At 48.7% G+C, this 17,339-nt stretch overlaps 1 pseudogene; it reads right to left on the bottom strand.

The window, feature by feature from the left end:
• Positions 1-16,350: 16,350 nt before the first annotated feature.
• Positions 16,351-16,646, bottom strand: LOC131808338 (large ribosomal subunit protein eL37-like; annotated as a pseudogene).
• Positions 16,647-17,339: the final 693 nt, after the last annotated feature.

Raw genomic sequence — 17,339 nt, 5'->3', positions numbered from 1 at the left:
GGGGTTGGTTGTTTTCTGAACTTCTCTATGAAACCAGCACTGTGCTGGATTTGCTCAGACATTCCTAACTTGGTTCATGCTGTGTCAGACCATGTTCTGAATGCTGGGGACTTGGCAGTGACAAGATTGACCCATCCCTGCCCTCTCAGCTCTCATAAATCAGTGGGAAGACAGACCATTATCACGAAAATAAAATCAATAATTGATTTTATAATAAAATTCAATTAATAAATAATCAAGATCATTTAAAACTGATGTCATGGGGCACCTGGTGACTCAGTGGGTTAAAGCCACTGCCTTTGTCTCAGGTCATGATCCCAGGGTCCTGGGATCCAGCCCCATGTTGGGCTCTCTGCTCAGCGGGGAGCCTGCTTCCCCCTCTCTCTGTCTGTCTCTCTGCCTACTTGTGATCTCTGTCAAGTAAATAAATACAATCTTTAAAAAAATAAAGCTAATGTCATGTATTTTCTTGAATAAAGAGATAGGATTGATTTGAATGGGATAGATTTGTCCTCTATCAGATATGTCTATTTTCATGAGGGCTTACCCAGAAGGTGATGTTTACACTACAATCTTAAGGAAGAGGCAGGTGAAAGGAGCAAAGATTTGAACGGACAGAGGAAAAGTAAGTGCAAAGGCCCTGAGGCACTTAAGGAACCATGAGATAGGCACTAACTATGACCTCTGTTCTACAGATGAGTGAAAGTAAGGGGCTTACCCAAGAGCACCCAGCTTGTAGTATGAAGCAGATCTGAGATTTGCTGGGGCAGCTAACTCCAGTGGCCACACTGTCCAGGGACATTTTACAACTTTTACAACCCAGCTGCCTTCACCTGGACTGGTGGATGAGGCTTCTGGAACTGTACCTAGGGTATAGCCCTCCGGGGTTGGGGGTGGGCTTTGTCAGAGTTGAGGGTGTCAAATCCCAGTTCTCTAGACCAACAGAACATAAAATACAAGCTGCACATGTAGTTTCAAATTTTCTAGTCATGCATTAAAGAAGCACAAAAAGAAATTACTTTTTTAAAAGATGTATTTATTTATTTGAGAGAGAGACACACATGCATGCATGCACACAAGGCAGGGAGGGGCAGAGGGAGAAGGAGAAAGAGAATCTCGGGCCGACTCCCCACTAAGCGTGGAACCTGACAGGGAGCTCGATCTCACAACCCTGAGACCATTACCTGATCTGAAATCAATCATGGGACACTCAACCAACTGAGATACCCAGGCACCCTGGGTGAAATTAATTTTAATAATGTATTCTATTTAATCCAATATATCTAGCATACTATCACTTCAACAAATAATAAAAAAAATTATTAATGAGAAATTCTAATTTTTTTTCTTACTAATGTTTTCAATATCTGGTATTTTGTACTTAGTTCAGAAAGAATTCAGCATGGGAGCTAAACTGTCTGTGCTTAAAGTGAAATGTTTTTCCACCAAAACAATTAAATTGTGTTTAATGGAAAAAATGTTTCACCTGATTTAAAATTAAAAGTTCAGGGACACCTGGGTGGCTCAGTTGGTTAAGCGGCTGCCTTCGGCTCAGGTCATGATCCCAGCGTCCTGGGATCGAGTCCCACATCAGGCTCCTTGCTTGGCAGGGAGCCTGCTTCTCCTTCTCCCTCTGCCTCTGCCTGCCACTCTGTCTGCCTGTGCTTGCTCTCGCTTCTCTCTCTATGGCAAATAAATAAATAAAATCTTTAAAAAAAAAAAATAAAATAAAATAAAATTAAAAGTTCAATCACATGAAAAAATTCAGTTTCTGAGTCACACTACCATTTTTTTTTTAATATTTTATGTATTTATTGGACAGAGAGAAATCACAAGTAGGTGGAGAGGCAGGCAGAGAGAGAGAGGGAAGCAGGCTCCCTGCTGAGCAGAGAGCCCGATGCGGGACTCGATCCCAGGACCCTGAGATCATGACCTGCACCGAAGGCAGCAGCTTATTCCACTGAGCCACCCAGGCGCCCCCACACTACCATATTTTAAATGCTCCATAACTCCATGTAGTAAATGGCTACCAAATTGAATAGCACAGCCCTAGGCCAAGAATTTCTGGCACACAATCCAGGGAGGGTAGCAAAAAAGTGAAGGACCTGTTGGGTTTATAGCATAGATGGTAAATAGCCTTGAGCTTCAGTTTTATGCAATTATAAAATGGGATTAATTATACCCTTCCTTGTATTGTAGTCCTAAGGATTAAATGCATTAAGGCATCGTTGAGTTAGATTACAGTTCCTGGGTTCAAATCTTACCACTTCCAAGTGATGAAATTTCCGGTAAATTCCTCAAGCTCTCTGCACCTCAGTTTCCTCCTCTGTAAAATGGAGATAATAATAGTTCCTAGTTCATTGGTTTGTTGTGAGGATCCAATGACTTAATATGTGAAGTGCCTGGAATATAAATGCTACATAAATATTTGTTAAAAAGTAAGAAAAGAAATGGTGACCAACTCCCCTCCCCAACTGAATAAAAAAATGTGCACTTTCCTGGAGAGAGAATTTGGCTTTTGTGAATTTCCTTCTCTCCAGGCTTAGACATGGCACTACCCTGGTTTCTGAGCCCCACAGGCTGCATTTTTATTGGCTGGAGTTCTGCCGGCTCTCAGCCCCGCAGGAAGAGACTCGGGCTGTGCTCCAAGGGAGGAGAAGCATGGGGGTTGGAAGCAGCTGCTCGCCTCCTTCCTTTGCACCTGGCCTGGCTGGTACCTGCCACACGCCTGAGATTCCACCACTCATGTCCTTCATCTGTATAAGTTCTCTACCACCCCCCACCCCCACCGGCCAAGGGCAAGGGATCCCCTTCTCCAACAGAAGTTAAACAATGCCTTGGAAGGAACTGTGGTTGGATTCCGGGTCTGGCTAAAGCCATGGGCCCTGTGAGATGGTGGGCAGGTTATCTCCCCTTTGGGAGCCCTACTGTTCTCCCCTGTAAAATAGGAACAAAAAGAGTTGGATTAAGTCAGTGTTTTTTTTTTTTTTTTTAAAGATTTTATTTATTTGTCAGAGAGAGCGAGCGAGAGCAAGCACAGGCAGACAGAGAGGCAGGCAGAGTCAGACGGAGAAGCAGGCTCCCTGCGGAGCAAGGAGCCTGATATGGGACTTGATCCCAGGACGCTGGGATCATGACCTGAGCCAAAGGCAGCTGCTTAACCAACTGAGCCACCCAGGCGTCCCGGATTAAGTCAGTGTTTTCCAAAATATACAATGTACACTAATGGTAGGACGCCAGGTATTATTAGGGTCTCAAGACTGTTAAATAACATTGCATCAGATTGTGATACAGGTATTTCCTTCTGATTTTCTTCCTGTTCCTCCAGTTACTGAGGAGAAAGTCTCATTTAACAGCTCCTATGTCTTTTTTTTTTTTTTTTAAGATGTATTTATTTATTTGAGGGTGGGAGTAGGGGCAGAGAGAAAGGGAGAGAGAGTCCCAAGCAGACTCCGTGGTGAGCCAGGAGCCCAATGCAGGGCTGAATCTCACAACCCCGAGATCAGGACCCTGAGCTCTCCACCTAAGTGCCCCAGCTTCTATGTCTTTAACACCTCGCTTGTTAAGGGAGAGAGAGCAGGGTCAGAGCCTTCAGCAAGTGACAGGATTTAACTAGAATCTAAGAATCTTGTTTTGGGGGTGCCTGGGTGGCTCAGTGGGTTAAAGCCTCTGCCTTTGGCTCCGGTCATGATCCCAGGGTCCTGGGATCAAGTCCCATGTTGGGCTCTCTACTCCGCAGAGAGCCTGCTTCCTCCTCTCTCTCCCTGCCTGCCTCCCTGACTACTTGTGATCTTTGTCAAATAAATAAATAAAATCTTAAAAGAAAAGAAAAGAATCTTGTTTTGCTGTTCTTGCATTCGATTATTTTTGTCTATTTATTTATTTATTTATTTTAGAGAGAGCGAGCGAGCAGGGGGAGGGACAGACAGGGAGGAAGAGCATTTCCAGTAGGCTCCATGCTCCATGTACAGCCCAATATGAGGCTCGATCTCAGGACCCCGAGATCATGATCCGAGCCAAAATCAAGAGTCAATCAACCGACTGAGCCACCCAGGCGCCTCCTTGCATTCAATTTTAGGGTCACTTCCTCTTTATGGAAAACGATGGCTTTCTATTTTAAGCCAGTGATTTTTTTTCCATTTTAACTAAATTTCCTTATGTTTTTAAAAATGAGCTGATTGAAAGAAAAACTACAGAACTCCTAGTACAAATGGGTAAACAGATTTGGGCCAGTGGATCTGGGAATGACAGTGGGTGATTCGAGAGTTGCAGCCCTCAGCTTGGGCTCCTCTTGGGGAAAGGCAGGGAGACCAATGCTGGGCACATCAGCCCAGTAGTGGCCCAGTGGTAGTGGCAGACCTGCTGGGTGATCCAGCTCCGTCCACCGAGTGTGGGAATGTGTCTCTTTGCCCCTGGATGGAGCATGGCCCCATGTGGGTGCTTCCCTTATATCATGTTACTGCACCCCCAGACGTCCCCACCAGGGTCCTGTTTTCACACCTGGAGACAGATGAGGGAACCAGAGTTCAGAGAGTGACATCACTGGCCTAGGGAGTAAGTAGGGACAGTGAGATTAGGAAGCCGCCAGTCTAGCTCAAAATCTGGATGGTCTTTGTCTATAGCTTTGTGCCACCTCCTCGGCCTATACTGGCTGTGGGACACTGGGTGAGTCATTTAGCTGTTCTGAGACCCAGAATCTTCATCTATAAATTGGAATTGACCTAGTAGAGCCTCCAGACAGGATCAAGGGATCCTCTCAACCCTTCCCCCGCTCCCAACCCCACCCCCACCCCCTCCCCTGCAACACAGATGCTTTGAGAGCTGAGGCTGGAAAGGTAAGAGGACATTTCCTGAGCATCCCCCATATGGCAGGTCTGGGCTGTTTCTTTCAGCTGCTTCCTCATGCAACCCTGTCCGCAACCCTGTGAGCTAAGGGTGAATTTCATGCTCTTTTCACCCATCAGAAAATCAGGTGTCAGAGAGGAGGAGAAACCTGCCCAGGATCACACAGCAAGCCCAAGGGGTTTGCACCCAGGCATGTGTAGTTCCAAAGCCCATGTCATTGGCTGTTCCAGAATCCTCCACTAGACTGATAGGAAGTTCCTGGGGAAGTCCCATGCCCTCCTCAAGGGCGAGGGATCCTCTCCCTGACCTGTAGCGGGAGGAGCCAGAGACAGCAGGAGGAAAGCTGGTTCCAGTTCTGAAGTTGCCGCTGACAGTTGGGTGACCTTGGGCAGCCACCAGTCCTCTGGGCTCAGCCACATAATTACAGCTTTGTGTGTTGGAGGTGGGGCTCTGCCAACTTCCAGGGATCCTGATTCTCTCTCTTGCCTTCCTGCTGGGAGGAGGGGGAAACCCTAGATCCTCCTGCTCCCAACACTGGAGATGTTGCTGAGTCATCGGATCCCTGCCTGCCCGCCTCTTGCTGGTCCTGAAGCCATTGGGGGCCCAGGAAAAAAAGGGAAGGAAAAGGATTACGTGTATTTGATTCTGGCCACTACCCAGCCCTCCTGTTTCTGGGAAAAGCTTGAGGAGTAGGAGTGAGTACTGAAGTGTCCAGCCAGCAGCCAGTTGCATCAGAAAAACTTACGCAAGGTGCCCTCCTGGGTCAGGCACAGAGCCCTGGGCCATAGCCCCTACCCCCACTCTGGTCCCCTGGGCACCAGAATGAGGACTGCTAGGCCTCATGGAGGACACTAAGCCAGGCCCGGGCCTCAGGGAATGACCCAGGAAGGGCGGTGGAAAGGAGGAAAGGGTTGCGGCAGGTGCCGCTCATCCATGTGGACGATGGAACTCTAGGCAGAAAGGAGTCCAGAGCTAATCTGCCCACTCTGTCCATCCCTGGAGAAAGACAAGACTAGGCAGGTGCCCTGGACACTGACTGAGCCCTGATCCTTGACTCTGGGCATAAACTAAGCCCTATTCGAGACTTTGGACTCTTACCGAACCCTGAGGAAAACTTGGACAGAGCCTGAGCCCCCATCGCTGCTCACAGCCACAGCTAAATCCTGACCCTGGCCCAAACCAAGCACTGACTTGGTCACCATCTAGATACCCACCTTTTCCTGTCCTGACTGATGTGGGAAAAAAAGGCAGAAGAAAAATTATTAAATTTCCCTACTACCTACAGCCCATTGACAAGTTCGAAACAGGCAGAGTGACATTCCTCTAGGGACTCAACTGCCTTGATGTTAATTAATACTTTGCTGAGGGCAAAGGCAATCTTACCTCGGATACCGCATCACCCCTCCCCCACCCCAGCCCCAAGGATCCTGTAAGTCTACTTTTTTTTTTTTTTAAAGTCTACTTTAACATATAAAAATTCCTTTGGAAACTTCCTTTATCTCTAACCACCCCTGCAAGATACATGTTAGTAATCATCCCCCAAGCATATGGCCCACTGATAAACATCTGAAGGGTCTCATGACTGAAGTTTTATTAGAGGGTAATAAATGACCTTTTGCCAACAATAACTAGCTTCCTCCAGGTCCTGGAAACCTTGCTTCCAAAATTCCTTAGAGACTTAGGCTATCCCTAACCCCCTCCCAACTTGAAAACATGACCCAGTGCAGCTCTTTCTGCTTTAACAAAATCACCTTTTGCACCAAAGACGTCTCAAGAATTCTTTCTTGGCTGTTGGCTTCGAACCCTAATGTCTTTTCTATAGCACTGGCCCTTGACCTAAATTCCAATTCCAGCTCGTGATTAAGGTATAGTCCTGCAGGCAGACCTAGCTCTACTCTTTTACTCCTGACTCCAGCCCCCCAATAAACTCCAGCTGGAACCCTAGGTCTGGTTCATCAAGAACAGAGAGCTGTGCTCAAGAACAGACATCAAGAGCTTGGCACTTGCTGGCCTTCCTTCTGGCAGTCTTACCCCTTCCAGGCAGAAGATGGCCGAAGGGCTGGATTGAACCAGAAACCCCATGGAGCAGTCCTCTGAGTAGCCCAAGACTGCGTGACTCAGCAGGGTGGGGGCAGGACACAGAGTCAGGCAGGGCCACTGGGGATGGCCTAGAGCAGGGGCTGTGTCACTGGAGAGAGGGAGAGGATGGTTTCTCTGAGGTTAGACGTATAAGTGGGGTGTGGGGAGACCCTGGGTCTGGAAATGGATGGTGCATGTGGCCGGCCAGGACCACTGAAGCAAAGCAGCCCAGCCCGAGTCCTAGCCACCACCATCTACCCATTTGTTGCCCACTTTTCTGTCCCTCATCCATATCATTCTCTCAGAGCATCCTTTTTCCTTTCATAGCAGACATTATAATTTGGAGCTATAATTTGGAATTACATATCCATTTAATTATATGTAATCAGGGGCGCCTGGGTGGCTCAGTGGGTTAAGCCGCTGCCTTCGGCTCAGGTCATGATCTCAGGGTCCTGGGATCGAGTCCCGCATCGGGCTCTCTGCTGGGCAGGGAGCCTGCTTCCCTCTCTCTCTCTCTCTGCCTGCCTCTCCATCTACTTGTGATTTCTCTCTGTCAAATAAATAAATAAAATCTTAAAAAAATAATTATATGTAATCAAATATTAATAAATTAATAAAACAACAAATTAATATAATTAATAAGTATATTAATTATATATAGTACATATCTATGTCTGTCTCTCCCATGAAAATTTTTGCTCCTTTAGGGCAGACATGGTTGGTTTGGCTCACCGGTGTATGGTAAGTGCTCAGTGAGTAGCAGCTGAATGGATTAAATCTCACCACTGGTGTGTTCCTCCGTTCCCATCCATCTACTGTTCACTCATAACTCATTCCCCGCCTTCAAATTTCTCCTACTATCTCTCTATTTTCCCATCTACCCTCCAATCATCGTCCATCATCCATCTATCCATCACCTATATATCTTTCTAGCGTCAATGAAATAATTCATATATTCATTCATTCAAAAAAATATGTGATGCATACCCACCTCTATGTTAGGCACTGTTCTAAAGCGTGGGGATATTGAAGTGAAGATAATAGACAAAAATGGTGCTTCTATCCCAGTAGGAAGAAAACAGGCAATAAATAATTAACATAAAAATACCTAAATAGTAGGGCATGTTAAAAAGTGCCAGGAGGGGCGCCTGGGTGGCTCAGTGGGTTAAGCCTCTGCCTTCCGGCTCAGGTCATGATCTCAGGGTCCTGGGATCAAGCCCTGCATGAGGCTCTCTGCTCAGCAGGGAGCCTGCTTCCCCCACTCTCTCTCTGCCTGCCTCTCTGCCTACCTGTGATCTCTCTCTGTGTTAAATAAATAAATAAAATCTTTGAAAAAAAAAGTTACAGGAGAGTTGGCAAAGAAGATCCAGGGGGTAGGGTAGAGGCAGACAGGGCCCTTAGTGAGTAAGGTGGTCCAGTGGACGCCATGAGAATGCCTGGAGGCAAGTTACTCAGGCCAGGGAATGGCTTATGCAAAAGCTCCAAGGGGAAGCTTGGCTGGTGTGCTGGGGCAAAGGGGGTCGGTGTGGCTGGAGAGGAACAGGTGAGGGGAGGTGGTGGTGGATGAGGTCTGAGAGTTCTTAGGGACTCAGAGCATCTGGAGCTTCGAAGACCTTTGAAAAGACTCCGGGGAGAAAGGAGCAGCTCTTGCCAGAATTCTGTTAGGAAGCTCCGGAGGCTCAGAGCAGAGGTTAAACTGTGTCAAAAGCTGCTGATCAGTTGATAGATGAAGACCGAGAATTGAGTGTTGAATTTTGAGACACGATGCCCTTGACAATTACAGTTTCAGTGGGTGTGGGATGGGGTGAACTGGTAGACATAGGACTAGACTCTTTGTTTGTTTGTTTTAAAGATTTTGTTAATTTGACAGAGAAAGAAGGCAGAGAGGCAGGCAGAGAGAAAGGGGGAAGTAGGCTCCCCACTGAGCAGAGAGCCTGATGTAGGGCTTGATCCCAGGACCCTGAGATCATGACCTGAGCCCAAGGCAGAGGCTTAACCCACTGAGCCACCCAGGTGCCCCGGGACTGGACTAGTTTTAAGAGAGAAGAGGAATTACAATGAGTATAGGCACTTTTTCAAAGTCTTTTACTGCAAAAAGGGAGCAAAAACCAAAACCACAGGTGGTAACTGTGGGGAGAGCTGCAAGGTCAAGTGAAAGCTGTTGTCTTTTAAGAATCCATCAACCTACCACCCAACCATGACTCGATTCAGCTGCCCTCTGCCATCTATCTACCCGTCCATCCACCATTCCCCATGCATCTACCCAAATACCCATTTCTTGTTTGTAAGTTAAGAATGTCCTGAATTCCTACGATGTATCAACTGCCATACCGGCACTGGGAGTGGGGGCTTGCTGGGCAAGAAATGGAGAACCCAGAATCTGGCACATGGGAGGCACTTAATTTAGGTGGATCGGATGAATTAAGAAGCAAGGAGCAGGGGGCGCCTGGGTGGCTCAGTTGGTTAAGCAACTGCCTTCGGCTTAGGTCATGATCCCAGAGTCTCGGGATCGAGTCCCGGGATCGAGTCCCACATCGGGCTCCCAGCTCCATGGGGAGTCTGCTTCTCCCTCTGACCTTCTCCCCTCTCATCCTCTCTCTCTCTCACTCTCTTTCTCAAATAAATAAATAAATTAAAAAAAAAAAAAAAAGAAGAAGAAGCAAGGAGCAGTGGTGCCTACCCTCCGGATGCTTGGTCTAGTAGGTGGACACGGAATGCCAGAGCTGGGGGCCATTATCTGGGTGTCATATGATGCAAATCAGAGAGGGAAAGCATTTTGCCTGAGGTCACACTGTGGGCCAGTGACAGAACCAGGATTCACACCCTGGCCTCTTGTTTTTTTTTTTTTTTTCCTTCCAAGATGTTTTGTCCAAAGTGACAGAAGTCAGCTGGGGGCAAGGAGCATGCAGGAATGTGGCACTTTTGAGAGGCTAGATTTTTAAATATTTGTATTTATTCATATTTTTGGCTCAAAATTCAAAAGGCACAGTGGGTAATACTTGAAGTCTCCCTCCCATTCCTGTTTCCAGCCCCCTAATTCCTCTTTCTGGGGTCAACCAATGTTCTTGTATCTCCTTAAAGACATAGTGATGACTATCGTCTCTTTTATACACAGATGGGAGCATATACTAGTTTTTATACATGGGCAACTCTGAGCTAATTTCCTAGAAACAGAATAACTAAGTCAAAAATTTGAGCATTTTTTTTTTTTTTTAAAGCAGTTTCCACGCTCAACATGGAGCCCAACAACGGGCTTGAACTCACAATGCTGAAATCAAGACCTGAGCTGAGATCAAGAGTCGGATGTTTAACTGACTGAGCCACCCAGGTGCCTCTGGTTGCTTGCACTTTTTATGGAAATTTCTGGATGATCATCCATGGAGATTGTGTCAATCTACCTCCGGCTAGCAGAGGGTATGACTGCTTGCTTCCCCACAACTTCAACAGCACAGTGCCTTCTCAAAGTCTTTTTTTTGTTTGTTTAAGATTTTATTTATTTGACAGAGAGAGATCGCAAGTGGGCAGAGAGGCAAGCAAAGAGAGAGAGAGGAGGAAGCAGGCTCCCTGCTGAGCAGAGAGCCCGATGTGGGATTCGATCCCAGGACCCTGAGATCATGACCTGAGCTGAAGGCAGAGGCTTAACCCACTGAGCCACGCATGCACCCTCCCTTATCAAAGTTTTTGATTTGTACCAACGTGAAGTGTTTTCATGAAGCTTCCCTATGTTTCTCTAGTTCTGGCAAATGAATCTTTTCACATTTTACAGTCACAAAGCCAGATGGGGAAGAGGAACTAATCAAGGTCATCACCTCCCAGCTGCCTTGGTGAGTGATGAGCGTCCCATCTGGGGAGGTGACCCAGCAGAGGTAAGAGGAGGCCAGGTGCTGGCCTGGCAGGGACTATGCTTCTGAAATAGGTTTCAGCTCCCTCTGCTTCCTCCATTCTCACCTCCCCTCCCCCTCCCAGGCGTGCACATGGGCTGGGCTGTCAGTTCTCTCTCATCTCCTTCCATGTCTGCACCCCCACAGGCCACTCCAGAGTTCTGGCCCCTCCCTTGGGAACCCCTTTTCCTCTTCCTGTTGTTTGACCTTTCCTTGGCCCAGAGTTTCTGGAATGCTGGGCTCAGGTGACAAACAGCCCTCCTACTGGGCCCCACAAGACAGGGAAGAATATCAGAATCTTAGGCTCTCTGCTACTGACACTTGGTGACGGTCAAGACCACACCCCCTTATCGTGGGCCAGCAGACAGAGTGTGGGTCATGTGTCCGGGTGTGCCTATGTGTGGACATTGCTGGGTATTGCACAGATGTGTGTGTCTCTCTGGCCCCCTGCAATGAAGGAGAAAAGGCCTGGGTCTAGAGCCAGACCAGACCTAGGTTTGAATCCTTATTTAGGCGCTAGCTAGCAGTGTGACCTTGGGCCAGTTACTTGCCCTCTAGAAGCATCAGCTCCGGGTCTGAAAATCTAGAATGACAACCAAGGAGCTGGCTCCTGCCAGCCTTGCCTGCCTCCTTCCAACCCTCCCTCTCCCCCTCCCCCGTTCAGTCTGCTCCAACCATGCTCCTTTCCTTTTCTAGTCCTTGTACAAACCAAATTCATCCTGCCTCGGGGCCTTTGTCCTTGCTATTCCATCTGCCCAGTTTCCTCCTCCTCCTCCTCCTCCTCCTTCAGGTCTCAGGTCAAATGTCACCTCCTCGGAGAGGCTCTCATGAAGCGTCATGCCCACCCCGGTCCCGGTGGTCTGTCTCTACTCCAGAGCCCTGTCTTAATGTATCCACAGCACCCGCCAAGGTTTGAAATGATCTCACTTATGTATTGAATTATTTATCATCTGCATTCCTAACCCCACCAGAAATGACAAACCTGGAGGGCAGTGAAGCCTCCTCCTTCTGTCGAGCACAGAGCCGGGCCCCTACTGGGTGTTCAATGAATTGTCAAAAGAATGAACGTAAAGTGCTCAGCACAATGCCTGACATATAATAAAAGCTCAGAATTGCCGGGTGTGTTTATTATGTAAGTGCGAATGGCTGTCATTATTTATGGGGAATGCACAGCTTTGCTCAAAAATTCTTACAGCAAGTATTTATTTGATCCTGTGTGATGAAGAGTTACGAGAAAAACAGAAATAGGAGACCCAGGACCTGCTGTTGAGGAAGAGACGGGATTGCTGGGAAGACTAAGACTTTGGGAAAATAATAAGACTATTGAGATCACAACGCATTGCATTATTCTAACAAGACCGGAAGTGGCTATCACCACTCCATTTTTGTCCATGAGAAGCCAGGGCTCAGAGAGGCTGATATGCCTAAGGTCACCCACCTGGTCTGAAGCATGAGGTTTAAGAAAGTGCCTATGCCCACAGTGGGGACTCAGTGGCCAAGGGCCTCATGCACCTGTTGGACTTCCCAGAGGTTCTTCTGGTGCTCGCAAGGTAGGACACAAGCCTGGGCACACACCACCCCCCATGACTGGGCACCCAGGTAGAGGCCCAGGGCTGCTCGTGTTCCTCACAATTCAGGGCTCCTGGTGGAGAGGTCTGTGTCAAGGGCCGGAGGGGTCTGTCTGCTAGGAGGCCTATACCCCTGAGCTCCAGGGTCTGCGCTGAGGGGGGGGCCTTGGTCCTGTGGTTGGAAGGGAAAAGATGGGGTCAGGTGGAGGCCTGGGAGGGGAGGAACGAGGCTTGTGCTTATGGGACACACATACACACCAAGCTACACAGGCACTTGTGGACACCTGCATACACACCACACCTCTTGCACACTCTTCTCCCCACAGACACACAGATGACTGCTCGCACTGGCAGGGCGCTCCCAGTTCCTCCGTCTGACTGGAGCCATTTGAGTTCTCTGGGCTTGGCAACAGCAGGCTCAGTCTGTCCCACCCACCCAGCACCCACAGTGCCCAGCCCAGGGCAGGCACTCAAGATCCATGGAAAAGCGTGGCACCTGGGTGGCTCAGTCGGATGGGCATCTGTCTTTGGCTCTAGTCATGATCCCGGGATCCTGGGATCAAGCCCCACATTGGGCTCCTTGCTTGGTGGGGACCGCTTCTCCCTCTCCCTCCCGCTGCTGCTCCTCCTGCTTGTGCTCTCTCCCTCTCTGTCTGTCAAATAAATAAATAAAATTTAAAAATTAAAAAAAAAATCTGGGGAGAAGATAAATCCCTTCCCTTTCTCTTTCCATCTTGTATTTATTAACCCCTCCTGATCTCTGTGGTCCCCCCTGCTCAGGGCCACGAGGATCAGGCAATGGTGAGGCCCTGACCCCTCCCTCTGGACTCCCCCTCCCTCACACAGCAAGCATCTGCTGAATGTGCATCAAATACCACAGCGTGACAGCTCTCCCCATGCCAACCCCGGCCAGGGAGCCAAGCTGGGCACACACCCGGCGGACATCCTGTTTCCCTCCCTCTCCCTGCCTTGACCGCACGTCCGGGGCCAGATGCTTATGAAATCCCATGGGTTCTTCCATCACCAGGCTCCTGGTGGCCCGGTGCCCAGGACTTGGCTTTGAGTCATGCACTTTGGGACTTGGCAAGGCCAGGACAGGAAGTTCACAGCCCTTAGTGATGCCAGCCCGGGCTGAGACTTGGAGTGGGGCCGGAGTCACGGGTCCCACCACCACTCAGGCCAAGGGAACACACTTGTGAACAGACATGTGGGGATATGGCCTGTAAGAGGATGTGATGTGCCCAAGGTCATAGGGAGTGTCCATGTGAAAATCCCACCGTGGCACTATTCACTTTTGAACACATCTGCTCCATAGTGGAGACAGGACTACAGGACCAGAGTCTGAATCCTAGCCATTCACTAGCTTTGTGACCTTGAGCAAACTACTTCATGTCTCTGAGACTTATCTTCACTTACACATAGTAGATGCTCAATAAATGTAGCAGTGGGGAAAAAAATCAGCAACAGTGTAAGTGCAAACACACACTGGGTGTATCAGCATGTCTACACACATACCATTATAATAATTTACACACCTGTTGTGTGCACACACATGGATACTGGGACACACCCACACATGTTATGTGTGTATCCAAAGGCTTGTATAGGGGTCCGCTGATTCACATATGGACGCGTGTGTCTGTGAGCTCATTTTCACTGATTACTTTTTCCCAACAACATACACCATTCTCAGGGTGGTTTTCCAGAGGATTTTCCAAGCACTTGTCATAGGCAGGATAAAGCAGTGTGTTTATCTGGGTAAATGGGATGCCTGGGTATTTACCCAACACCCGTATTCCTGCCTGTGTCTGTGTGGACCTGCGTGAGGGCTTGTGGGTATGACCTCATCGCTTCTCAGGTTGAAGGCTGATCCGTTGGCAGAATCCGGGGGATGAGTGTGTTTCTGCATCCGTAGATGCCAGAGGTATGGGGCACTCTGGACCTGGACTGTCTGGGCTCAGATGTCACCTGAGAAGCCTTGGGCAAGAGGCTCACCTACTGTGCTCAGGTTCCTTTCCTGTGAGGTGAAGAGGATGGTCACCACGCTACGGAGGTCGGAGGACAAAGAGTTCTCTCTCTTCTGTGAGGTACTGAGTACAGAGCATGGGACAGACAAGCGCTGTCTGTGTTTCTGTTCTGAGTGTCTGTGCATCTGTCCTCTCAGCTGTGATATTACCTGGCGATCCAGCCGCAGCCCTGACTACGATATGCTGCCATCGTCCGATGGTCCATCTGCAGGGCCCGCCTTTCCACCAGACTGTGACGGACGGCAGGACCGCGTCTGAGTCATCCACAGTTATAACCTGTGCGTTTGCAGAAGAGTTGCAGAGGTAATAGAGCTCATAAATACCCTGCTCATCTGAACTTCAGACTCCGCCTCTGGGGTCACGACAGCTAGAACTTATCAGGCACTACGATGTGCCAAGCACTGTCCAGCTCATAGGTCTTCAAACTACCTCAAGAGACAGCCATTCTGGTGTGCCTGTTTTAGAGGGAAAGAAACTGAGACTCGGAAGAGTTAGGGACCGCCTTGGCTCGCAGAGTGACTTGAACCCTGGCAGGCTGCCCCCCTCCTCAGCTTGCTCTCAACTTAGGAGGAAGGGTCAAGGGTCGGGGCGTGGATGTTGCTGGTCATCTGCACCTCCCACTAATGCCTTCCCCACCTCTACCAATATGGCTTCACTTCCTGTCTCGCCTGGGCCAACTCAGCTCCCTGCCCTGCACAGCACCCCCAGAGGCCAGGCTGTGGCCTCAGCTCATGCCTTTTTGATCCAGTTGGGGGTGAGGTGCAGGAGCTCCTCTGAAGCTGGCCTTGAGAAGTCACCTCGTTTGTCCCCTGGGTTTGTAGGTACAGGGAGAGGGGACATAGATCCAACAGGAGGGAGGTGCAGCCTCTGGTTCTCAGGCTCTGGGAAAGAAAGGGGTAAAGCAGAAGGTGATCCTCCCCGCCCCAAGCCCTTCAGCCCCCCGCCCTCTTCCAGAGCCCCCACCTCAGCGAGCAGGGAATGCAGGCTATGGGAAACCTAGCTTCCCTCTGAGGAAGAGGAAATGGCCGGCCGGCTGAGCTGCCAGCACCTCAAAAGAACACCAGAGGGCACCCGCGGCAGCTATGGGCTATTGGGTTCAGTGCCCCCAGTGCCCTTTGGGTCTCCAGGAGCCACCAAAGCCCCAGGCCTTGTGAATTCTCCTGCTGAGGGTGGAGCACCCTGCAACTGTCAACTCGGCTGGGTGATAACGTCATCCGAATCTCCCCTTACTGACAGCCTTTTGATTGTCTGTCTACTTGTTTCCTCATTTATTATTACAATCCGCGCCACAGGCTGGACCGTCCCAGGGAAGTCAGCTGGGGGTCCTGTAGGGCTCCCCTCACTCCCTCCTTTCCTGGTACGTCCTTGGTCTTTTTCAGATGGGAGGGTGAACCTGATTCCTGTTACTCCACCTTTTTTTTTTTTTTTTTAAGATTCTATTTATTTATTTCATAGAGAGAGACAGATCACAAGCAGGCAGAGAGGCAGGCAGAGAGAGAGAGAGGGAAGCAGGCTCCCCACTGAGCAGAAAGCTCGATGCAGGGCTCGAACCCAGGACCCTGAGATCATGACCTGAGCTGAAGGCAGAGGCTTAACCCACTGAACCACCCAGGTGCCCCTCCTGTTACTCCATCTTGACAAGAAAAATTGTATGATCATCTTTTTTTATTTAAAAAAATAATTTTAGGGATGCCTGGGTGGCTCAGTTGGTTAAGCAGCTGCCTTCGGCTCAGGTCATGATCCCAGCATCCTGGGATCGAGTCCCACATCGGGCTCCTAGCTCAGCCGGGAGCCTGCTTCTCCCTCTGCCTCTGCCTGCCATTCTGTCTGCCTGTGCTTGCTCTCTCCCCCTCTCTCTCTCTGATAAATAAATAAAATTTAAAAAAATAATAATAATTTATTTTATTTTATTTTTTTTTTTATTTTAAGCCAGAACATTTACTATGTGACTCATCCCTGAAATCCTTCAGATGGACTGGAGGCTACAACAGAGGCCCCCCTGGGCTGAGGCAGTGTTCCTTCACAGAATCCAGGCCTGAATCTTTGGTAGATAATTTTCAGGTGCCTCATTCACCCGGTCCCCATGGTATTTTGTCTTCTACCCTTGACACCCCAGTTACACCTTCTCTTCCACTTGGCAAGATAGCCACATTTGCCCCAGCTCGACTTCTGAAGGTGGTAGGCCTGAAAGCCACGCAGGCCATCTTATTTTGATGCTTTCCAAATGATGATGTCCCCTCTGTCATCTCACTTCTACACCCAAAGTAATGTTGTAAAGTAATGTTGGGGGCACCTGGGTGGCTCAGTGGGTTGGGAGTCTGCCTTCAGCTCAGGCCATGGTTCCAGAGTCCTGGGATCGAGCCCTGAGTCAGGATCCTTGCTCTGTGGGCAGCCTGCTTCTCCCTCTGCCTGCTGCTCCCCTTGCTTGTGTCCTCTCCCTCTCTGTCAAATAAATAAATAAAATCTTAAAAAAGAAAAAGTGATGTTAGATTTGCAGAAGAGTTGCAGAGATAATAGAGTTCATGGTTATCACAAAGTACTGGCTTCAAACAGCATAAAGGTATTGCCTCACAGTTCAGGAGGCTGAAGTGTGAAATCAAGAGCGGGCAAGGCCACCCTCCTTCTGAAGTCTTTAGGAAAGAAGACTTTTTGGATGCTTCTAGTTTCCGGTGGTTACCGGTGACCATTACCATCCCCCGGCTTATAGGCACATTATAGGCACATATACCCTGCCTCCTTCTTCAGGTGGACATCAGCCCTCTGTGTGTCTGGCATGTCCGAATCTCTCTTTTCTTTTCTTCTTAGGATGAGTTATTGGATTAGGGCCCATCTTAATCCAATGGGAACATCTTTTATTATTTTTATATATTATTTTATATATTATTTTATATATTTTTATTATCTCTGCAAAGACCCTATTTTTAAATAAAGTTACATTC

Source organism: Mustela lutreola, chromosome 9, assembly GCF_030435805.1.
Source record: "Mustela lutreola isolate mMusLut2 chromosome 9, mMusLut2.pri, whole genome shotgun sequence".
Classification (NCBI taxonomy): domain Eukaryota; kingdom Metazoa; phylum Chordata; class Mammalia; order Carnivora; family Mustelidae; genus Mustela; species Mustela lutreola.
This window is presented reverse-complemented; position numbering and strand designations above follow the sequence as displayed.